A 24,376-nucleotide genomic window follows, 5' to 3' on the forward strand; every position below is an offset into this window, starting at 1 on the left:
ATTTTAGGTTCAGTATTTGTTAGGTCATGCATTTTATTTATGCATTTTGCTGATGAGGTGCTGTCTTTGCTATTTATGTAACACTGAAGAAGGCCTTTGGGCTGAAATACATCTGGTTTTATTGGTCTTGTTTTGTACATATGGCTATTGGTTGTACTATTATACTTGTATATTAGTGATTTTATTTTATGTATATACAAGTTTTTAGTACATATATGTACAACCATATGATGCTTTTAATCTAATCTGTGTATTAAACTTTATACCAGTAGTTTTAATTTATATTTTTAGTTATTTTCAACTATTTGAGATATATATTTTTTCTGTTGTCCCAACCTCCTTGCAATTGCATGGGCAATTATGTAGGAAGAATTTAAAGAAATATTAACTATATATATGTGAAATTTGTGAAATGATAGTTTTGCTTTTTCCAAAGCCAGTCTTACTATGTTGAATGGATAAATGTATGTAAGATCGTACCCTCTTAAGGATCATGGTGCTCCCTGAGTGCTTTTCTGAACATTTCATCACATAAACCTGCCTCCCAGGCATGCCATATCTTTCCATACTACATACTAAGGTTAATTGATATACAAACAAGGCAATCCTAATCAGAGTTACTCCATTCTAAGCCCACTGAAATCAACTGGCTTAGACTGGAGTAACTCTGCTTAGGATTGCACTGAAAATATATTATTAAAAAATAAAACTAAATCCTAACTATATGCACCAGGAATTATTATACAAAGGAAATGACATGCTAAATTTGCTATGATAAATGCAACTCATATGGTCCTTCACAGTGTCATTTCCAAAGTCAAGGTACACTATTCCCTGCAGTATCCTAGAAATGTTTTAAAGGGATTCTCTGAACTGTTACTTCTTCAGAACTTCTTTTTACAATCCCAGGTTTATGGAATAAGTTACTGGAAAAGTGCCTGAGTAAAAAAAAAAAGCTGGTTTTCTAAAGTGAAATTTAACTTTTAAAAGTCACTGAGATTTATATCTGAAGGAGTAAAGGATTGAGAGCTGTGATGAGAAAAATAAGAAGGATTTAATGTAAGCCTAAAAAGGTCAGATATATTGTGCTGAATGGTCTTTGATGGCTTCTACAACATCTCATGTTCTCCACCTGTGATGTCAAGTATCTTTTAAGAGGTAGTGGGGAGGAGGGGAGTATCAGCACTGGCTTTAAGCCAAGTGTCCTTCAAAGCAGGTTTGAGTGTGACAACAGCCTGTTGATTTGCCAGTGATGGGGAACTCTAAATATAGCAAGGCACTTGAGTTACAAGGCATGGTGCTACACAAATGAGACTCTCTCTGGAGATAGATACTGCAAGGCTCTGTATTTTCACACGTACTACCAAGAAGATACAGGTAGTAAGTCACATTAATGCTGACTCTGAAAGCGTTTGCCTGCCCATCCATCAACTGCAAGACGAGGAGGTAAGAGCAGTGCTGAAAAGGCTATCATCAATATTTGGTGTTGCTGAGAAAAATACCCAGAACTGAAAATAACTAGCAGGAGTGAATGCCAAGGGGGCCAAAGGGTGACTTGGTTCAGTTAAGCCTTCTGTACATCAAATCCTTATCTGGTGCTTCTTATGAAAATCCCTAGAATTATTAGAGAAAGACCTTTTCATGAGACACATCTGTTATACTGGTTTGGTTTTTCATAAAATACTGCAATTTGTCAGAAGTGAAAAAGAACGGAATGATATAGAAATCAAACAATGTGTTGTATACTGTCAGCTTTTCCACTGGTGAAATAAAGGGAAGAGGCGTTCCTTTTGACCACTAGAAAGACTATGCTATGGATTGTGAGACAGAATGGATAAAAGCTATGTAGGACAGAGGCTACAGTGAGGAGTGATTAGTGATATAGGACAGATATGAGCCATGACTGAGACTGATGTGTCTTCTTATATTTACCCTTCCCAACTCCAACAATGTAATAATATTTCAGACCGATGATTAAGCATGAAATGATTTGTTTGAAACCCAAGTTAAGGCAAGAATTAACCTTAGCTAGTTCAATACAATTTATACCGTTTAGAGGCTTTCAAATTATTTCTTATTCTATATGACCTTTCTTAGAACATGTTCTGTGAAAGCACATTCATCTGACAATTTCCTTTAAACCTTAAATTAGTTTCCAGTTCCATCCCAATAGAATGTCAGGCCAAAATTAGGCATAGTAATCACTAGATATTAATGCATGCGCAGGGAGGGAGGTGTTACACTGTGCCTATTCATTTCACCAGGCTGGTAAATACAGTTGTCTATGTGACTAAGCAAGCAAATGAATAATGAGGCACAGAGGTCAGTCACTGGAAACAAAACAGCATAAAAGCCTCTCCCCTCCCCACCCCAGGGCTTTCATTTACTATCTTTCAAACGAATAGCAACTGGCTATTTGGCAACTCCGCCATATGATCTAAGCCTTTTGTGGGTCTTCAGCATGACCTTTCATCCACTTTCCAATTAACTAGCCTGAGGTGATTATAGTCCTTCCATTTCACAATTTGGAAAAAGTGCTATCAACTGTCACAATATGAGACCATAATTTAACCTTGTTATGCTGTGCAGAGGGGTGCACATGAGCCCCAGTGCCAACAATGAATTCCAGCCAAAGAAAAATAAAGATGATGGAAAAGATAGACGGCACAGTCACATTCCCAATGATTTCTTATTATCCGAATAATACAATTCAGACAGAATTCAATTTGCCATATAAACTATAGACCAACAGGCATAATCAACAAGAATGAGTTTATGTACAAGAGACCCCCTTGCATAAATGTTGTGTGAGAACATGGTTATGCCAAGTACAATTCTAACTTAATCAAAGTCCATGGAAGATATGTACTCAATATATTGAGCCTTCTGTTGTTTTGGAAGTTCACCTCTTTTGCCACATTTGTGCAGTCGTGAAAGGCATTTTAGATAATTTATCTTAAGAACGTAATAAGAGCTCTGCTGGATCAGACCAGAGACCCATCTAGTTCAGCATCCTTTCTTCTTCTTGCAGTGGCAAGCTAGATGATCATGGAAGGCCTGCAAAGAGGGAACTGAGGACAAAGTCCTTGTTTTTATTTCTGCCAGCACTGGATATTCTTTTTATTTCTAAACATGGAACAATAACAATAAAGTTGTGGCAAGTAAACTGTCATAAGAGGTTGCATTGGCTTTCACCTTAATTGGGGGCAGGGGAGTGTTAAAGCCTTTATAGCCACCGCGGGAGCCTTGGTGCCCAACAATCCCTTTTCTGGTGCCCATGAAGTGTTTTCAGAAAGTAAGCAGGTCCAGGTGAGGCTTTTGCCCAGCAGAGCTTCTAATTGCCACTGGAGTCCTGATTGGCTGTGCAGATTTTTTTTAAAAGTTGCGTCAGCACAAGGATATGCACTGTGAGATTGATGGTAAACTGTGTGTATGCAAGAAAATATTTTAAGGCTGTTAAACCGAACTTGTGTCTGAAACACTGAAGAATTTATATCAGAGCAATAGATTACCTCAAAGCCTGACATTTTGTGGTTGGCTCTGTCTCCTTCCTCAGCACTTGGTAATCGCACCCACTACCCTGTGTCAGAATTCTAATGGTGCCCACAGGTTCAAAAAGGATGGGGACCCCAATCTAACCTAAAAGCCATGATTACATCTTGGCTCTGACTGAAGTTCCAATTAGTTTTTCAAGTTACCTGCCATCTACTCAGAAGAAGTTCCTGCCGGTTTTAAGGATTTTTAAATTGTTTCATCCCATTTTAGGTAATTCAAACCCACAATATTTTATAATATTTTAAGTTAAGCTAACTTCTACTGATAACTAAATATATTGAGAAGTCTAGCACTGGCTTTGTTATTGTTGCTCCGCTGAATATCTGATACACCGGTCCCACCTGACACAGCTGGTGAGGAGGTGCAGAGAAGCCGGGAGAGTGAAGAACCAGAGTGGAGAACTGGATGAGAGATAAGAGACAGATAAAAGAAATTGACTTGCAGGGACAAGAGATAGACATATGAAACTGAGCTGCAGGAGAGGACCTACAGCGCTGGGTGAGTGGCTGGCATTGAATTGTGTCGAACTACGGCTGTTTTGTTCCATGGGACAAGCGGAGACCCAGAAGAAGTGGCGAGAGCAGCGTTGCAGATATGGCGCGAGGGTCTGCCTGGACTGGCTGTACATTGTGCCTGAGCTGCCGGTGGAGTTGCCTCACTGCCTATCGCATTGTCAAGCTGAGCCAAGCCAAGTCGGGCTAACTCTAGCCTCCCTGCTGTGGATCAACCATCTTGCCACTGAACTGGGCCCAGCTGCCCAGCTGCCCCGCAATTTTTTGCCGCCCCACCATTTTGCTGCTGAGCTGAGCCGAGCCTAGCTACCTAGTGTTGTGGAGTTGCCCCAATAGCCAGCTGCTACCAAGCTGTGGTGAGGGGGGCTGCTTGTCATCTCATTGTCACATTATCTTACCTAGTCCAGCGTTTCGCTGAACCCAGCTTTGTAGAGATTGGTGTTGGCTGAGCCCTGCCGCTTGCCACCTTGTTGTGAACTGCTCCTAGGGGCTGCCTTGCTGCTGTGTGATCTGCTGAGCCGAGTGTCGGTTGTACTCAGCATACTTGGAGCCTTGTTGAACTATACTATATTGTGGGATGATGATGTGTGGCTAGAGCCTCACCCAATGCCCTGTGGAATTAAGCTTCAATGTAAATTTATGCTGGGTAGGACATTGAACTGCTCAACCGGTGGTGAGGTCCGCTTCTGGCTGCCTGTCTGTTTGGCCGCTTTAACATCGGGAAACTTTGAAGCTAGCTGGTTAGATGTAGGGGAGGGGTGCCGGGGTGTGGAGAAACTGAAAGATGGTGCCTGGGAGACGGCTGGAACCAACTACCAGCTGAAATGCACATATGTGGGAGGAGAGTGGAGAGGGTATGTTGCAAAGGCCATGGAAACTGAAGCAGGCTCCCAGGGGGGCAATGTTGTCTTTGCCCCCTAACCAGTAGGGTCGTGCTTTCAGATTGGAAAGGGGTGGAAGCTGAACTGGATTGGATTTGGTGCTATATTTTTGTGTTTATTCCACTTGATTGTATTTGTATTAATTTTATCTGTAATTGGGGGGTGGGGGCAACAATGGTTGAATTATGGGTAGCCACTCTGATTTGGTGTTGTTATTGTGGTATGTTAATTTGTGGGGTGGGGATTGCGGAGGGCGGTGGATATGAGGGGGGAAACCGTAGTGGGGCTGGGGATCCCAGTACTCCGGGGTCGAGGGATGTATGGTGGTGGGACGTGGGGTTCGAAGGGAAGGCCACGGAGACGTGATAGGGCTCAGTGTCCTTCCAACCTGCATGGCTCAGTGTCCTTCCAACCAGGCTTGCTGGTAGTGGGGCTAGGAGATATAGCCTCCCTCTGGCACTGGTGTTGTGCAATGCCAGGTCCATCAATAATAAGACCAAAACATTGCAGGATTTTATTGCAACAGAGGGAGTGGACCTGGCATGTGTGACCAAAACCTGGGTGAGGGAAGGCGAAAAAGTTGCCTTGAAAGAACTGGGGCCCCCAGGTTTCTCGGTCCTTCACCAGGCCCGGATGGATGGCCGGGTGGGGTGGCAATACTTATTCAAGATTCTTTCTCCTTCAGGAAATTCCCCACTCCTAATATCGCTGGCATTGATTGTGTTGGTCTGGCGTGGGATGCTGAGGAGAGTTTGGCTATCTACTTGGTACCAACCGCCTAGTGCACCAGTAGCTACCCTGTTGAGCTTGTTAGAGGTGGTATTGGGGTGGGCGTTGGAGCACCCTAGGCTGTTGGTCTTGGGTGATTTCAATGTCCATGTTGACGATGCCACCTCTTCCCAGGCTGCGGACCTGGGAAGCACTGGGACTCTCCAAATTTGTTTCAGCTCCTATGCATTAAGCGGGCCACACGCTGGATCTGATCTTTGGGGTGGGGATTCAGGTGGACATGGATGCTATTAAAGCGGTGCCGTGGTCAGACCACCATGTCCTGAGGGCTCATCTGGGTATGCCACCCCCTTCCTGCATAGGTGGCGAGCTAATTTATGTTCGCCCGCGGAGACTTATGGATCCAATTGGTTTCCAGAATGCTCTGCGGGAACCGATGCCCCCTGGCAGTTCATTAGATGAGCTGGTGGGGGATTGGTATGACCATCTCTCAGAAGCCATTGACGAAATCACTTCCCATCACCCTCTCCATCTCCGTGTCAGACTGGCTCCCTGGTACACAGAGGAGCTATGTCAGATGAAGCGGGAACTGAGATGGCTAGAGCGAGTGTGGTGGCAGAATTGGGGCAAAGAGGCGAGAACATCTTATAGAGCCTTTATGAAGGCCTATGAGGTGGCTGTGAAGGCGAAGAAGAAGAAGTACTTTGCTGCCTCCATAGCATCTGCAAGCTCACGCCCGGCAAAATTGTTTCATGTAGTTCGCTCCTTGGTCTCCCTTTCGCAGGGGGACTGCCAAATTAGAAATTTGGCCATCAGCTGTGAGGCTTTGGGGAGCTTTTTTGCAGACAAAATCTTGTATCTCTGCCACGACCTGCCTGCCACAATTAATACTAAGGGAACTGGAGACCCCTTGGCCATCTTCCAGTCCAACTTTGGATCACTTCAGCCTGGTCACCCAGGAGGAAGTGGACAGGATCCTGAAGCTGGTCAGGCCCGCTACGTGCTCCCTAGACCCCTGCCCGTTGTGGCTGGTGAAAGCCAGTGCCGACGCGTTGGGGGCCCAATTGGAGGATATTATGAATTCATCATTGAGCTCCAAGGTTTTTCCCAGTGCATTGAAGGAAGCCATAGTGAGGCCTCTTCTGAAGGCCGTCCAGTTACCGCCCAGTATGGAACTTCCCATTTCTGGGAAAGGTGATTGAGCGGGCAGTGGTGGAACAGCTGCACGTTTTACTGGAAGAGACCTCTGTCCTGGACCCATTCCAGTCCAGTTTCCATCCAGGCCATGGGACAGAGACAGTGTTGGTTGCCCTCATGGATGACCTCTGTAGGAACCTGGATCATGGCGGGTCAGCACTGCTGATTTTGTTAGACCTTTCAGCGGCGTTTGACAGGGTCGACCATGAGTTGTTGGCCCACCACCTTGCTGATGTGGGGATTCAAGGGACGGCCTTGCAGTGTCTTGTTTCTTTTCTCCATGGTCGGTGATAGAGGGTGGCGCTGGGGGAGAGATTGTCCACATGCCAGCCTTTGGTGCAGGGGGTGATACTCTCTCACCTGTTGTTCAATCTTTATATGCACCCCCTCGCCCAGCTGGTGCAGAGGTTTGGACTGGGTTGTCATCAATATGTGGATGACACCCAGTTGTATCTGCTGATGGACGATCGACCTGACTCTGCCCCTGATGCCCTGTTGAGAGCTTTGGAGGCTGTGTCTGGATGGCACAGAGCAGGCTGAAGTTGAATCCTGTGAAGACGGAGGTCCTGTACTTGGGCCGTGGGCTGTCAGAGGAGGGGATCCATCTCCCAGCCTTTGGGGAGGCACCACTTGTGCCCGTACCATTGGTCAGGAGTTTGGGCATGATCTTGGATTCCTCGTTATTTATGGAGGCCCAGATTGCGATGGTTGCCCAGGCTGCTTTTTTCCATCTTCAGCAGGCCAGGCTGCTAGCCCCCTATCTCTCAGCCCAGGACCTAATGACAGTGATCCATGCAACGGTCACCTCCAGGTTGGATTTCTGTAACTCGCTCTATGTAGGGCTTCCCTTGGGTTTGATCCGGAGACTACAAAGTGACTACATACTGTCACAAATAAGCATACATAATATAGATATCTACTAATTGTAACAATTTATTCTCAGATACTCAAAATGTTTCTTGACAGTTTTCAAAGGCATCCCCATGTAGGACATATTACAGTAATCTAACCTGGGTGTGATCAAAGCATGGATCACCGTGGCCAGATTGTGCTTCTTGAAGAAGAGTCATAGCTGGTGTATCAACAAAAACCCATAAATGGCAGGCACTACTTGCCACAAAGGAGATCTGAGCCTTCAATTGCAGGTTGCACAGCCAAGCTACAAACCTGCTCCTTCAAAAGGAAACCCCCTCCAAGCCAGGTTGACTCCTCAGTGCTCAAGCAGCTTTGTCATTGACCAACAGCACCTCAATCTTATCCGGATTGAGTTCAGATTACTGGCTCTCATCCATCTCATTACCTTCTCCAAACACCCATTCAGGAGGAGTCAGGAGGACTTCTACAGACTCACTCAACTCAGTGTAGAAATATATTACTAGGGATGCTCAAGTGCAGGATTGTATGTAGTCCTCAATTCAAATGCCATCTGTTCTTGCTCAGCGTACATGAATGCCGTTTTCATGGGAGCTCCCTTCATGTGATTTCATCTTCAAGTGATTCTGGAGGGCAAAGTGCCAATTCAGCTCTGTTTTTGCTGCAAGAACAAGTACTGTAGGCTACTTTGACTTGCTAGTTTTGCATTTCTTTAAGGTGTTAGAAAATGTCAAGATCTTCATTTCAATGAATGGTTGTAGGGGAAACTGGGATACTTTTAGCAGTTGAAGAGGAACTGATATCAAACATATGAATGTATTCAGATGGAGCAAATTGAAGTCTGACTGTGTGAGCAAGTTCATGGAAAGCTGGAGGGACAACACGTGAAATGAGGTTCACTTGAGTGTTCCTAGGTAAGATGTCTTGTGTAGAGAGACCCTCAGTTGATAAGGAGAAAGAGAGCTGGGTGGATTTGGTTTCGTTTTCTCGGCCATGTCGGACGCTCCTCTCCGCAGGTCCGGGAGGAAGTGCCCGAGCAGCCTGACCAGGCGGCTGATCTGCGAAGATTAGCCCCCAGGACTCCCAGTGAGGGAGGCAGGGTCTGGAACACGGCGGGAAGAGCCCCCTGAAATCGATGCAGGGGGTAAATTGCCCGTTTGTTCCTATGGAGGCCGGCAGACGTGCGCAGCACCTCGAGTGCTGCCGGGCCATGGAAAATGGCAAAGAGCAGAACTAGGTGGAAGCCTGTAAGTAAGCGAATCCCTTCTGTTATTCCAAGCGCACATGAAGGAGTGGTGGGATCTGAAGCTAAGAAGGCTCGTTCTTCCCCCTCGCTGAGTTTCAGAATTTGGTCGGCGGTCCCCCCCCCCCTAAAATGGCAGCGAAAAAGCAGAGTCCCGCTTTGGGCAAGTCAATCTCGGCTGCCCTGCAGGGGAAAGGAGAGTCGCTCGAGGACTTGGTGAAGAGGTCGGTTATCGAAGCCATAAAGCCCTTTGTTGACAAGCTGAATGAAACAGATCAAAGGGTGGGCTTAATTGAGAGCGAAGTAAAAACCATTAAGGAAGTAGCGGGGGGGCAGAGAAGTCTGCTCGGGAAAATGCGTCACTCGCGAGGGCAACGAATAAAGAGTTAAAGCTGGTGGAGAACCAGCTGGTCGGGCTACAAGTGGAACGAACACAGACAATTTTGCGCCTCTAGAATGTGAAAGAGGAGGAAAATTAGGATTTAAGGGATCTGGCCTCGGAACTATTGGCGACACCCACGAGGGCAACTAAAGAAGAGGTAAAAAGCGCCATTTTGGAAGTCCGTTGGGCTTCTTCAAAATATGCAACGAAGTGTCAGCTGCCTCACGAGATCATGATCGATTTTTCATCTAAGAGGATCCGAGACACTATCCTATACAACTCATACAATGCGGATCTGGACTTTCTGGGTAATAAAGTTAAGATACTGAAGGACGTTCCATTTTTAGTTCGGAAAAGGAGATTTAAGTATAAAAGGTTTGCAGCTCTTCGGAGGGAACGTGGAATAAAGTATAAATGGCTATTTCCGGAAGGTATCTGGTTTAGTTACAAAGATCAAGCTTACAAGATAACATCAGAAGGTCAACTAAGGGATTTTGAGGACAAAAACCAAGAATTTCAGCAAGACACCAAGCAAGAAGAAAAGGATTTGAAGTCTGAAGGGGGGGGGGGAACGAGCACTGCGGTTGCAGCTGCTCAGAGAGAACTGCGTCCGAGGCCCAGCGGGGGGGAGGAAGACTTAATTTGGATTGTAATCTGTATTTTGCAAGGTCAACCACTCCATCAATATCTTACAAAGTTTTAATTTCTTAATAATGGCAGTATGAAGGGAAAGCATTATTTGTAGTGTAGTGTTGTTATACGTTGCTGTTTTTTTTTTCTTTCCTTCCCCTGTCCCCTTTCTTTCCCTCTGTATTGTTAGTTAATGTAGGTAATAAAAAATTTTTAAAAAAATTTTAAAAAAAGAGAAAGAGAGCTGGGTGTCATCTGCATATTAGTGGCACTGCACTCCAAATCCCTTGACAATGTCTCTCCATAGCTTAATGCAGATCTTAAACAGCATATTGCCATATGTTGTTGTGTCTTTTTGTTCTGCCCATTGTTGCCACTGGTGATCCCATTTCTTTCTTTTTTGTTTGTTTGAAAAGCTTTGTGGCATCCCCGTGTGAAATTAACTGGTGTTCACCCAAGCAACTGTGATTTGCAGATGGTAATACCCTACAAATGGTATTATCTTGAAAAGAGCTCCTTGTAAGTAAGCTGCAGAGCTTACTGACAGTTCTATGCATTTAATAAGAGGTGAAATATGAGGATGATTTTTTACAATCACACATTTCTGAAAACTTAGGAATACTTTCATCTTTGGGAAAGGAGGTGCCAATTTCTGCCAGGAAACCCCCTCTCATTGCAATTTACTCCTGATGCTGTTCCCACGGGTCTGCTAATGCACAGCAACAAAATTTCAAGGTGTTCAATGAGTTGCAGAGGAAGGGAGAATTGGGAAAGTCACCCTCCATACGCAGATATCATGGGAAACAAGCCAACAATAGCAGCCTAGTTTACTGGGGAGGATTGAAACAGCATAATATTCTTCTGAATATTCTATGTAAATACTGTGCCATTACAGTTTCAAGTATGTCTGAACAGGGCATATAGATTATATCTTTTATTTATTCAAAACATTTGTGGATGCTTGTGGATGGAGGCTGCAGTCTCCATCACATACATCCAGAGGAGTTAGCCGTGTTAGTCTGAAGTAGCAAAATTGAAAAGAGTCCAGTAGCACCTTTAAGACTAACCAACTTTACTGTAGCATAAGCTTTTGAGAATCACAGTTCTCTTCATTAGATTCTCTTTCCGCATCTGACGAAGAGAACTGTGATTCTCGAAAGCTTATGCTACAGTAAAGTTGGTTAGTCTTAAAAGTGCTACTGGACTCTTTTCGATTTTCCATCACATACACTTTCTTAGAAGGCTTGCTTCTTAGAAGCAAGTCAAGCAAGACATTTTCCCAAGAAACTATTCAGAAATCATTTTAAAAAAGAGCTCATACTTTGTAAGTATGTCTGAAACTGATTTTCTAGCTTAAGGTGCCTGGCTGCACATTATCTGTACACACAATTTGTCCTGTCCTTTGGATTCTTATATTTGAGGGACAGAGATGTGCTCTCAAATGCTGATGTATTCTCATCTGAATTGTGTTCCTTTCAAGCCCTGCCCAAGCAACAATGCACAGGCATGGAGCCAACATTTCTTATTTTTTTTAAAAAAGAAAAGTGTCTTTTCCAAAGTTTATGCTCTTAATAACTATCTTAAAGTTATGGAGATATTTTTATCATGCTTTAATGCTTGGAAGTGGTAATTTTGAATTTCTAGTGCATCATTTTCCATAGCCATGTTTGTTTGCTTGCATTTAATGCAAACATTAAATCAATTGCATATATTTACAGAGTAAATGATCTATTGGTTGCTGACATATAACAAGATAGCTTAGAGACTTATACAAGAGAAACATTTCATGTATATACAAGCTTTGTAAACTGTTAGTTGAAATAAGTATTAGGACTGTTGCTCACATACAATACAGTAGTTATGTATTCCAAAAAAATCTGTATCATTCAATTTCAGTCATTTCGTTTTATTTGTATTCTTCAAGGTTCCGCTGATTGATTGATAACATGAAGAGTCTTCATTCTTTTCTCTGTACAAATCTTTCCTTACAAGACAGACAATTTAATTTTGGGTAGCTGAGATAAGATCTGTTTTTAGCTTTTGTGGCCAAAATAAACACTGATGCAAGAACACAAATCTCCTATGCATTTGCCTAGGCCAAACCCTTAATTTCCAGAGACGATGAACTGTATCTTGAGAAGGGGGGTTGGCCTTCTTATACCCTACAGCAGTATTTTTGGAACTTATAAACAAATCCTATAGCTATTCAAGTTTAGAATGTCCAACTGGATTCCTAAGATTTAAAAGGAAACTCCATTATAACCATAAAGAGTTTGGATTTAAGTGTTCATCACCATGCTTCTAGTGAGATAGAAATATTGTTTCAGATCCCATCTCTACACGTGGATAAATCAAAACTCTTTTTTCTATATTTTATGCTCTTTCTCACTTAGTATTCTTCCTTGGCTTTTCAGGCTGTTTAGCTGCATGGCTAAAATTGCATAAGCCATGTAGGCAGTTTCTTCTCACAAACAGGTCATAGTTAGCATAGTTGCAAGCATAACATCAGAATGATATAAAAATAGGACACAAAAGTTCTGTTTCATACAAATGATCCCAGGAACAACACCAGCACCATATGCTCCTGTACAAATCAGTTCATACCACATGGAGATAATGTATAGTATATAGATTCTTCATAGCTCTATATACTATTTTAGTCTGCTTTTTCTGACACCTTGCAGACGTCATTTGTGGACATATGAAATCTGAACCTGGTAACGCAAATGGGTTTGTTAACTGGTTTAATTTGTCAGCAGAAGATGCTGCCAGAAATTTGGTGTGTGTGTTTGAATGTTTCTCTCAACTGAAAACCTTACAGAGGTTCAACTGTGCATATGGAGCTTGTGCTTTTCAGTCAAACTGCCAGATTTTCACTAGGCAGAAAATAGAAGTGTATAGACTGTCATGAAAATGATAAACTTGTTCTTGTCATGAAGGTTTTTTAAAAAGCAAGGAAAATGTAAATATTGACTTCCATTTCAGAGTTAGATTGGAATGATATGTACTTTAAAACTGGGCTGTCACAAAAAAATGGCAGAGCCATATCAAATTCTCCACTCCCTTCCCATAATGTTTAGAAATGTTGTTTCTGCACTCCATATTATTGATGGCCACTGGGGAAATTATATGGGGAAGTCTGCATAAATACTATGGAAAGGGGAGAAACTCACCTGGCATAGGGCTGCCATTTTGGATAATGGCCGGTGTCACATGTCACTGAACCCTCAAACTGTACTTTATATGTGAGAGGCGATTATTTTTCTGAACTAGTACATTTCAATAATGTGATGATTTCCATGCTTTATTTCTTTTTTTGACCTACAGTTTTACATTCCAGTTCAGCTAATTGTTTTGTTAATGTTCACTTTGAAAGAAGCAATTATCGTTCTATAGTTTAAATCATTATTTTGTTAATCTTTGCTCAGAGCCTTTAAATATATACTACCACATTTGTTGCAAATAATATGAAACTTGTCTCCTTCAATCTTCAGAATTATTATTGAACCTCTAGAAGTTTCTTATGAGAAGAACAGGAAACCATTTGAATTAACACGTAGAAACCTTCTAGCCAATGTATCAGCAGATGTGTTGGAACCAATCACCTTCTACTCCCTCCTAAATGCCAGGACCTGCTATTGCTTTCCAGTCTGATCAACAAAAAAATCTACTTAGTTGCACTGCATCTAACACATTAGTCAGCTCCTCAGCACCTCATTCTCCCTTCCATTCACTCAACTGCTCTCCCTTTGCCTTAAAAAGAATAAAGGAGGATACCTCAGATTTTAAAAAATGGGGCTCTAGCAAAAGTGACAGGTGCATGCCCTTTTAGCAGAAATCTCATCTCATGCCTTTCTTACTTAGCTGGGAAATAGCATGTGACCCATGACTCGAGGGGCCATGTGATTCCTTTAAACTCCCCCACTTTCTGACAAATATGAAGCATATTTGACTTGAAGATTGGCCCATCAACAAATCTCAGCAAAAGAAGTTTCTTCCTATCTTTAACAATGGTCCGAAACCCCTTACTGCTGGTCAAGGGATAATAGATTGAGTTCTTAGAGTGGTCATGTTATCCTCCTGGATCAGTTTCAGAAGCTATTCACATGACTCTCTGTCCTTCCATGTCACAGGTTTAAACTCCTTTCTACTCATTATGGACAGGGAGGGACTTCTTAGAAGGGTCATAACTTCCTCCCAGTCACATGATCACATCATTTCCTCCTTTGTAAAGGAACAGTTCATCCAGGCAATATGCATGAGATGGGACTTCTGCTGAAAGCAGCAGAGCACGTGTTGCTTTTGCTTAAGTCTCAGTTCTTCTCCTCATCCTATTCTGCTTTCCTGGATGCCCTTAATGAATGCCTGAAATTTAACTTGTTTGGGTTCTTTTGTGGGAGCTCCTATAACATTTTTGTTCGGATGATATAGCAGGAAATAAACAATACTTGCTACATATATATGATGCTGATATAGCACAATGATGAGGTGATGCAAATTCTTATTATCCAAGGAAAGTTTGCCTACAGATGAATGTAAATGCATTTGTGGCAAGAAACATTCACACCAAACAGTCTAATCTTCTGCTACCATATATTCTGAGAATTTGGCCCATTCCTAGCATGCAGCTTCGCTGCTAAAGCTGGGGGCCATATGTTGCCAGCCTGGAAGAAGGAGGCAGCACCACCCCCTTCTTTAATCAAAGGGTTGGCTGGGTGGGCGGAGATAGAGCCTTAGGAGGCTGCTCTGCCCTACCCAGCCGCAGTTGCAAAGAGTCACTTGGTGGAGGAAGACGTGCTCCATCTGAGCGACCAGGAAAGGTGATTGTGGCTGTGACAGCAGAGTTCCGGCTCTTCAGAGCCAGGGAGTAGTGGCGGGTTCGCCGGTAGCGCGGCTGAGCAGAGCGGGGAAGCACGCGGGCCGAGCAGAGGCAATTTGCCGGCGCTTCGGCGGTGTGGCTTTCAGCCCTTGCCGCTTTCATATTAAGAGGGGTAGGAGCGGCGTGGGGTGAGGGGTGCACTGGGTGCCTTGTGTCACCCAACTTCGCGGGAGGCATCGGGCGCCAGCGGCTGTGCACATATGGGCTGCAGTGAGCTGGCTTGCGCCTGAGTTTTGGGAACTGCGGCCTGTTGCACAGGCCACTCTTTATGGCTTTAAGGAAGTCTCAGTTGAGGATTCAGTTTCGTTTTCCCGGCCATGTTGGATGCTCCTCTCCGCAGGTCTGGGAGGAAGCGGCTGAGCAGCTTGACCAGGTGGTTGACCTGCGAGGGTTAACCCCCAGGACTCCCAGGTAGGGGGTCAGGGTCCGGAGCGCTGCGGGAAGAGCCCCCTGAAGTTGATCCAGGGGGTAAATAGCCCGTCTGCTCCTACGGAGGCTGGCAGACTTGCGCAGCACATGGTGTGCTGCCGGGCCATGGAGAACGGCAACAAGCAGATTTAAGGTTACTCCCGGAAGGAATCGGGTTTAGTTATAAAGATAAAGCTTACAAGATTAATTCGGAAGATCAGCTAAGGGATTTTGTGGATAAAAATTCAGAATTGGGACCAGACACCAAGCAAAAAGAAGAGGATTCAAAGCCTGAAGGGAGGGGGGAGGCAATGGGCGCTCTGACGGTAGCTGCGCAGAGGGAATTGCGCCCGAGGCCCAGGGGAGGGAAAAAGATTTAATTTGAACTGTAATTTGTAATTTGTATGATCAACCACTCCGTCACTATTTTATTAAGCTATTTTTTTTTACTATGGCAGTATGAAGGGAAAGCATTGAAATGTAGTGTTTAGTGTTTGTAGGTCACCTTCCCCTTTTTTCCACCACTCCCTCCCTTTCTCTTTTTTCTCCCTTTTTTCCCATCCCTTGTGTTATTGTAGTCTTTTGTAGTTACTGTTTTGTAGGTTATGTATGTATGTAGTAGTTGCATGTTAGATATTAAATTTTTTAAAAAAACAAACAAGCAGATTTAAGGTGAAAAGCCTGTAAGTAAGCGGATCCCTTCTGTTACTCTAAGCGTATGCGAAGGATTGGTGGGAGTTGAAGCTTAAGAAGGTTCGAATATCTTCCCCTTCATTGAGTTTTGGAACTTAGCTGGCGGACTCCCCCCCCCCTAAGATGGCGACGAAAAAGCAGAGCCCTGCTGTGGGCAAATCGGTTTTGGCTGCATTGCAGGGGAAGGGAGAGACTCTTGAAGAGGTGGTTAAATGGTCAGTCGTTGAAGCTATGAAGCCCTTTGTTGATAAGCTAAACAAAATCGGACAAAGGGTTGGCTCAGTTGAAAACAAAGTGAAAACCATTAAAGATGTAGCGCTCGAGGCAGAGAAATCTGCTTGTGAAAATGCAACACTCATGAGAGCTACAAACAAAGAATCAATTGATAGGACTACAAGTGGATCGTGCTCAGACGGTACTGCGTTTACAGAATGTGAAGGAGGAGGAAAGTGAAAATTTAAAGGATTTGGTGTCGGAACTTTTGGCGTCATTCGCAAAGGCAACTAAAGAAGAGTTAAAAAACGATATTCTGGAAGTCCGTCGGACATCTTCAAAATATGCAACGAAGTGTCAGCTGCCTCGTGAGATTATTATTGACTTTTTATCTAAGAAGACTCGGGACACCATTTTATATAATTCGACTAACATGGACTTGGACTTTCTTGGCAACAAGGTTAAGATATTGAAGGACGTTCCATTTTTAGCTCGGAAAAGAATATTCAAATACAAAAGGTTTGCAGCTCTTCTGAGAAAGTGTGATATAAAATACAAATGGTTATTCCTGGAAGGCATCTGGTTTAGATATAAAGACCAAGCCTACAAGATAATATCGGAAGTACAGCTGAGGGATTTTGTGCTTAATCATCAAGAGTTCGAGCAAGAAGAAGATCCAGAATCTGAGGGGGGAGTGGGGAGGAGGGAGTGAGCGCAGCTATTGTAGCTGTTCAAAGAGAACTGAGACCGAGACACGGGGGGGGGGGGGAGAAGACCTGATCCTGACTGTAGTTCGTATCTTATAAGATCTACCAATCTAATAGCATATTAGAAAGTTTAACTTTAAATAATTGTATTATGAAGGGAATTCAATACTTGTAGTTGTAGTCTGTGTTCTTATGTTGTTTTTTCCCTCCTCCCTTGTTTCCTTTTTCTGTTTGTAGTTTTGATGTTAGTAATTAAAATTAAAAAAAAATTTTAAAAAGGAGGTCTCAGTTGAGCCATGGGGCATTTTAGGCCTTGTGGGGGTAGAGCGTCTGTAAGGGGTAGTTGGGTGCGGCCCTGCGTGCCTTGCGGCACTGGTAAGGTGCAGGCATAGTGGGGCATATTACGATACCAATTTAGCACTCTTTGGGGCTGTGGTTTGTTGGGCCTTTTAGCTTGCCACGAGACTTGGGTAATTGGTCAGCCTGCTGTGGCTTTCCTGGTCTTGGTGGCCATTTTGTGGGGAAATTAGCTGCTCAATAGGGCAGCCATTTTGAGTAGGGGGAAGAAGGGCGGCCATTTTGCGAGTAAGCAACTATTGTTCAGGCACCCTGCTGTTTGGTTTACTGACTATGCCTCCTAAAAAAGGTGCTGGTACCCCTAAGGGGAAGCAACCAGCGAGGAGGGCAGCTGCTAAAAGGCCCCCTCCGGCATTATCTTCTTCTGATGAAGAGGATTCTAATAACAAACAGCTTGAAATTTTGAAGCAATTGGCTGCATTAGAGCAGGCCAAGGGAGTTAGTGGGGCAGCAAAATGAGGGTCTTCCATTGCGCGGCCAGGCAGGCAGGCTTCTAGGGATGCTATGAACAGGGACATATTGAGACGTCTGTCTGTTTTGGAAGGTGCCTCCGGAGCAGCAGCCAGTGAGGGTAGCGGTGCCCAGGGGACGGTGGAGCCAGAACCGCAAGAGATAGCGGTGGAGTTGGTGCCAGACTGGTCTGAGGTAGCGCCACTGGTGGCTGTGGCTGTTGACCTGGTCGAACCTGAGGGTAAGTAGGCTTTGCAGTTTATTGGTCTTTCCTGGCCTTGGGGCCCTTGGGGGCAAGGAGCAGCTTATCCGGCATCGGGCCCAGTCTTAGGGGCTTATACACAATATCCAATGGCAGCCATTTCAGGTAGTAATATGACTTGGTCAGACCAGGGCTCTGGGCTACCTTCCTTACAGCAGCCGGCAATTCCCCCATCTACTTTTTTGGGGGGGGGGAGAGTTCCACATATTCAGGGATGCCGGTGGGTTGGCTTGGGTGCACAGGCGCTCCTTGGGGAGTTTATCCTTATTCCACGCTTGCCTATGGCCAAGTCCTGTTTGACGCTTTACCTTTTGGGGGCACAGCATTACCTCTTGGGGATCACCTGACCCAGGCAACGAGGGACAAAATCCTGTGTGGAAAGTATGTGGATATTTCTTCTCTTCTTTTCCGTGAATTGGAAAAGAAAGATAAGGATGAGATGGATGATAGAGACAAGGAGCGCTTGAAGAGGAGGCACGTTGACAGAACATGGAATAACTGGTTACCTGGCTTCTTAGTTTATGCAGGGGTGCTGGCCAGGGCACAGCCTCATAAGGCTGCGTCTCTGTTCCAGTATTTAGATATTATCTTAAAAGGGTATACGGGCTTCTCGGGTGCTGCATGGATGCAGTATGATGAGGAGTTCCAAATGAGGGCTGCCATGAACCCAACTTTACCATGGGACCGTATACATCAACAATTATGGCTTCAGGTAATGTCCCCAGCTAAGCCAAATTTGGGTGACCGCTCTGATAGCGGCCATCTGGTGCAGCGTAATTCACAAACTCCCAGCACTCAGGGCAGCAGGTTCAACCCCAGCTGCTGTATTGGGACTTTGCATACAAGGGCAACTGTAGCCGAAAGCCCTGCCGATTGAGGCATGAGTGTTTTTCATGTGCAGGTTCCCACTCATATACGGCATGTACAAAGCTCAAGCAAGGTTGGGGCAGCAAGAAGCCAGGGGGTGGTAGTACAGGGGGACATCAAGCACCTGGAAAAGGGGCCCAGCTCAGTAAGGCTGAAGGTCCTTGAACGCTTGTTAAAAGTTTATACGAATATTGAGGATGCAGTTTACTTGTTAAAAGGGTTTAAATTTGGCTTTAGGATACCAGTTCAGCGGCCTAGGACCCCATTTATAGCAGATAATTTATGCTCAGTTTGTGGTAAGGAGGACATTGTGAGGCAAAAAATTAGGAAAGAATGTGCTGAGGGCTGGGTTCTGGGGCCATTTGCGGCCCCTCCAACTCCCAATTTTAGGGCCTCTCCTTTGGGCGTGGTGCCAAAGAAGGCGGCGGGTGAGTTCTGCCTGATCCATCATCTATCTTTTCCGTAAGCGAGCTCAGTGAACGATGCTATACCAGAGCATCTGTGCCCTGTGCGGTACACCTCCTTTGACCAAGCGGTCAAGGTGGTGCGCAGATGCGGGGTAGGGGTGGAGATGGCAAAACGCGACATCAAGTCTGCCTTTCGCCTTCTCCCAGTTCACCCCGCAGATTTTGAGCTCCTGGGTTTTGCTTTTGAGGGCAGGTATTATATGGATCATGCCCTACCAATGGGTTGTTCCATTTTTTGCGCGGCCTTTGAGCGTTTCAGCTCCTTTCTTGAATGGGAAGTGCAGCGCTGAGCCGAGTGTAGTGCCACGGCCCTTTAGATGACTTTTTGTTCGTGGGGCTGGCAGGGTCTGGACAGTGTACCAGGCTTCTGGGCATTTTCATGGCACTGGCTGAGGAGCTGGGGGTTCAGGTCAGGCCCTTCTTCAGTGCTCACGTTCTTGGGCATTGAGTTAGACACAACTAATCAGTCCTTGAGGTTGCCTTCAGACAAAGTTAATGACCTTAAAACATGGCTGGGGGAGTTCAGGGCTAAGTGAAAGGTGTCGCTCGTGGAGATACAGCAGCTGACTGGGCACCTTAACTTTGCGTGCAAGGTGATTGCACCTGGTAGGGCCTTTTTGCGTTGCCTTTGCGATGCTATGGCCCCTCTGCGTGCACCTCATCACAGGTTACGGGTTACTAGGGGCATTCGGGATGATCTGGATGTTTGGGTTGAGTTCCTCCGTGACTTTAATGGGATTACATTCTGGCATGACAAATTGCTTCTTGAGGCAGAGCTGCAAGTCACGTCTGATGCCTCAGGTTCCATGAGTTTGGGGGTGTACTTTCCGAGACACTGGTGCGTGGAACAGTGGCTGCCTGAGTGGCTGACCTCCGATACCAACCGAGGTCTCACTTTCTTAGAGTTCTTTCCTATTTTAGTTGCTGTTCACCTGTGGGGCAGGGAGTTGGCCAACCACTCGGTCCACTTCTGGTGCGACAACCAGGCAGTGGTGCATGTGGTTAACTCCTTGACCTCCAAATCTCCCAGGGTTATGCAGTTGGTGAGGGCATTTACGTTGCTGTGCCTCCAGTGGAACATTTTGTTTAAGGCCAAACACGTTCCTGGCATTAACAACTGTGTGGCAGATGCTTTATCTCACCTACAGATGAAGCAGTTTTGGCAACTTGCCTCGGAGGCCGATCAGCAGCCAACGCAGATGCCCCTGGAGCTGTGGCAGCTTGGGAGGCCTAAGTTCAGCAGGCCATCCAGCTAGCCATCGCACCCATCACAAGGAGAGCCTATCAAAGAGTGGTAGGCCAGCTGGCGGAGTTCAGGAAGGAAGCGGGTCTTGATGAGATCTGGCCCATTCCTGCTAGCCACATTTTGCAATTCTGTGTCCGGCAGAAAAGTCATGGAATGGCAGTGAAATCTATCAGGGGACAACTGGCGGCCTTGGCTTTCATGAGCAAAGCCCGGGGATTGCCGGAGGCCACAGGCGATTTCCGGGTTAAAAAGATGCTTGAGGGTTGGTCCCAGGAAGGCAGGGTTCACGCAGATCCCAGGGAACCTATTTCCCCTTCAGTGCTTAAAGGGCTTAGTGCTGCTTGGGTGGATATTTGCAGTTCTAAGTATGAGGCCCGGTCGTTCCATGCTGCAGCGTTGACGGCCTTTTGGGGGGCATTGCACATTAGCGAGCTTGTGGTTGGGTCAGGAACGGATAGGTCAGGTCGCGCCCTTATGGCGAGTGACCTGGAATTGGGAGCTGATTCTGTTTCTATCAGGATCCGCTGGTCTAAGACAGACCAGAAGCGTAGAGGGGTGGTAATTCGCTTGGGCTATTGTGCTGAGCGTGAGCTGTGCCCAGTACGGGCCTTGCGTCGGTATTGACAGGTGAGGGGGGAGGAGCAAGGCAGTTTATTTCAACACCAGGATGGTTCCCCCTTGACCCGGTACCAGTTTTGGACAGTTACCAAAAGGGCTCTAACCAAGTGGGGTTTGAGCAGGGTTAATTTTGGCACCCATTTGTTTCAGATTGGGGCTCCATCAACGGCAGCAGCCATGGGGTATTCTGGGCAGGTGATTCAGCGGGTTGGCAGGTGGAGGTCCTCTGCCTACCGTTCATATGTCTATCCTTTATCACATTTCTGAGTGGTCACTAATTGATTGTTTTTCTTAGGTCTTGTGTCTCGCGGAAGGAAGCAGCAGATCCTGATATGCAGGCACAGCTTTGTCTTCAGGGCAGCCCATCAAGCATGGAGGACACCCACGGGATCCCAGCTTGGGTTGAGTGAATGGGCCACAGTTGAGTGGATGGGCGGGCGTGGCCTTAGGTGGTCTGGCTTGTTGCCCTTGTTGTTTGGGGCAGGAGCGGCTTGCTCCTCCTCATATCCTTGTTGTTCATTTGGGCGGCAATGATCTTGGGCTCATGCAAGGCAGAGCCTTGTCCTCACAGGCACAGTTGGATCTTTGTACCATTGCTGACCAATGGCCCGGGGTGCTGATTATGTGGTCAGCAATGGTCCCTCGGCGGGTTTGGAGGGAAGCAGAAGATCACCAAGCTATTGAGAGGGCCAGAATGAAGGCCAATAGGGCCATTTAGAAGGCTCTGGGGGAAGGGTTAGGCGTTTATTTGCCTCACCCCAGGATCAGGGCCGAATTTCCCGACCTCTACAGAGGTGATGGGGTGCACCTGTCCGAAACAGGCAACAGAATATTTTTGGAAGATTTGTGGCAAGGGCTTTGGTTAGCCTTAGGCTACCAGTGGGGCGCCAGGGCCTAAGCAGAGGCTTGGCCTTGGCGTTGGCAGGTTTGGGTTTGAGATAGGGTGAGGGCCGGTGAGCACCCTTGGCACTTCCCTATTGCTGGGAAGAGGAGCCTGCCAGTAGCGGCTGGTACTGCTTCGACAGCTGCTGGCTACAGGGGCAGGCTGCCTTCGGGAACCCCCGCAGCAAGTCCTTCCCTCACTGCTCTACGGCTGAGGCATTCAGGAGCTTGAACAGGGAGGTGACCAAATTGCCTGGCTGGCCAGGTCCGCACTATCCATGGATGGGTCGCACCCGGGGCTTCGGGGCTCGCCCAGACAGGTCAAGGCAGTGGTCCACGGTGGACCCCGTGGCTTGACCTGTACTGCTTTAGGCCCTTGATGCTGTTTTGGCTTGTTATAGTTGTATGTAGGTAATAAAGTGGCCCTTAGATCCAAGCTTGGTGTCTGTCTCTTTATTCTGACTAGGCTGGCAATATGTTTTCCTCATGTTTAAGTATGTCAAATTTTAAATATCCAACTTTTAAATATTTTGTCTTAGAGAAATTGCAGTGTTCCTGCTGAGAGATTGCCAAGATGCACAATAGTGTTGCTGAATGAGTTCACAGCATTTCATGAAGCTTAGAAATATAAAGCTTTGGAATACCATTGCTGTGTAGGTTGCAAGAGGAGACTCCAGAACACCAAACAGAATTTATTGGTTTCGTAGACATTACATAATAGTTAATGAAACAGAGGAAAAACTGTAAAGACCATAAGCTAAAGAAAGGAAAGTGACAGAAATAAAAGATGGAATTTTGTGTTCAGTTCTGGCCACTACAGTGCAAGATGATTACTTGGAACTAAACAGAAAGAATTAAGGACAGTGAAAGAATTGGATTTGTTAGTGTACAGTAAAAGAGAGATTAAGGGGGAATATATAAATCATTTTCAAATCAAACAGAAAAAGATAAACAACTGTTCTTTTTATCCACTGAGGACAGGACAAGAAGCACTTAATATAAGCACAAAGCTGCAGATTCTGGTAAAGCATTTGGAAATGTTACATAGCTGCAAGAATGGTTTAGCAATGAAGTAGATTTCCTAGAGAGATCACAGAATCTTTCATGTGGGCTTTCAAGAAAAACGCATTCAGGAATCTGATGGAGATGCTTTAAGCCAGAGGGTGCCTTTTAAGGAAGGCAGGAGTGAATCAGTTCCATTTAAGTTTAAAATTTTGTATGATTTTTCCTGAAGTATAGCTCTGGCTAAATCATTGTTCTCTAACTATAGTTAGAATCAGTTAAATGGGCTGTTGTGATATGCCAAACACCCTTTGATTTAAAAAAGTGACCATTCTGTGTCAACAATATTGTGATGGATAAGTATAAAAATAAGTACGAAGTATAAAATAAGTATGAAAGTATAAAAATAAGTACAACAAACCCTCTTAAAACACATTGCTTTTTTGCAATTTAATGGTCAATATAGACACAAGGGTACCTAACTTCCTGAGAATTGTGCCCAATCTCACTTTAAAATATATTTTTCTTCATCAATAAAATCTGAAATGGTGTCTGCTTGAAGGATATTGTGTTTTAAGACAGGAAGCAAACTAGGGAGTTACTCCAGTCTAAGCCTACTGATTTCAGTGGGCTTAGCCAGCAGTAATTCTGGATAAGACTGCACTGTAGGTAACCCAAGAGACCCCCATATGTATCAGAAAGGGAACAAATCCTAGTCCTGGTCAAGACCCCATACAGCCATACTGCACAATTTGAGAAGTGTTTCTCATGATGCTTTGCTGTGTTTACAGAGAATTCTGAAACATATCTTTTAGATCACAAACTGATTCACTGGTGCCCATAAAATATTGTCTCTACAAACAACCACCACAGCTGGCTGTTGGTTACAATGATATTTAGCTTTACTGTGGCTTTATGTAGTGCTTTATAAATTTGCGTGTATATTTATTGGTTTTGCTTCTGTTTTAAACTGCTTTACCACTTTGGGTACTTTCCTCAGAATAATAGAGTAGAAGTATCATAAACAGACAAACAAAAAGTATTATAGTATGATAAGAAGTAACTGCTATGGTTTATTTTCAGAACCTATGTGTTTAACAGAACATCATTTCACAAATACCGTTCACATCTACAGATACATATGAAGCAACTAATGATGACCATTTCTGAAATAGCCACACAAGAAGTTCAAAGCTCTTTATGTACACCATGCAATCCACAAAGTGATCTTTGACTCCAAGAGCCAAAATAGGTAACTTCCTACTTATATGACTTGAACCTGGTTTGATATAATGAAATGAAAGTTACAATGTTGACTTCAAT

The 24,376-nt window shown here is 44.9% G+C and overlaps 1 protein-coding gene across 8 annotated transcripts in view; it reads right to left on the reverse strand.

The window, feature by feature from the left end:
• Positions 1–24,376, reverse strand: part of TRDN (triadin) — a 334,586-nt gene that overhangs the window by 144,082 nt on the left and 166,128 nt on the right. The gene's annotated exons all lie outside the window — the stretch shown is intronic.

This window comes from Eublepharis macularius, chromosome 1 (genome assembly GCF_028583425.1).
Source record: "Eublepharis macularius isolate TG4126 chromosome 1, MPM_Emac_v1.0, whole genome shotgun sequence".
NCBI classification, from domain to species: domain Eukaryota; kingdom Metazoa; phylum Chordata; class Lepidosauria; order Squamata; family Eublepharidae; genus Eublepharis; species Eublepharis macularius.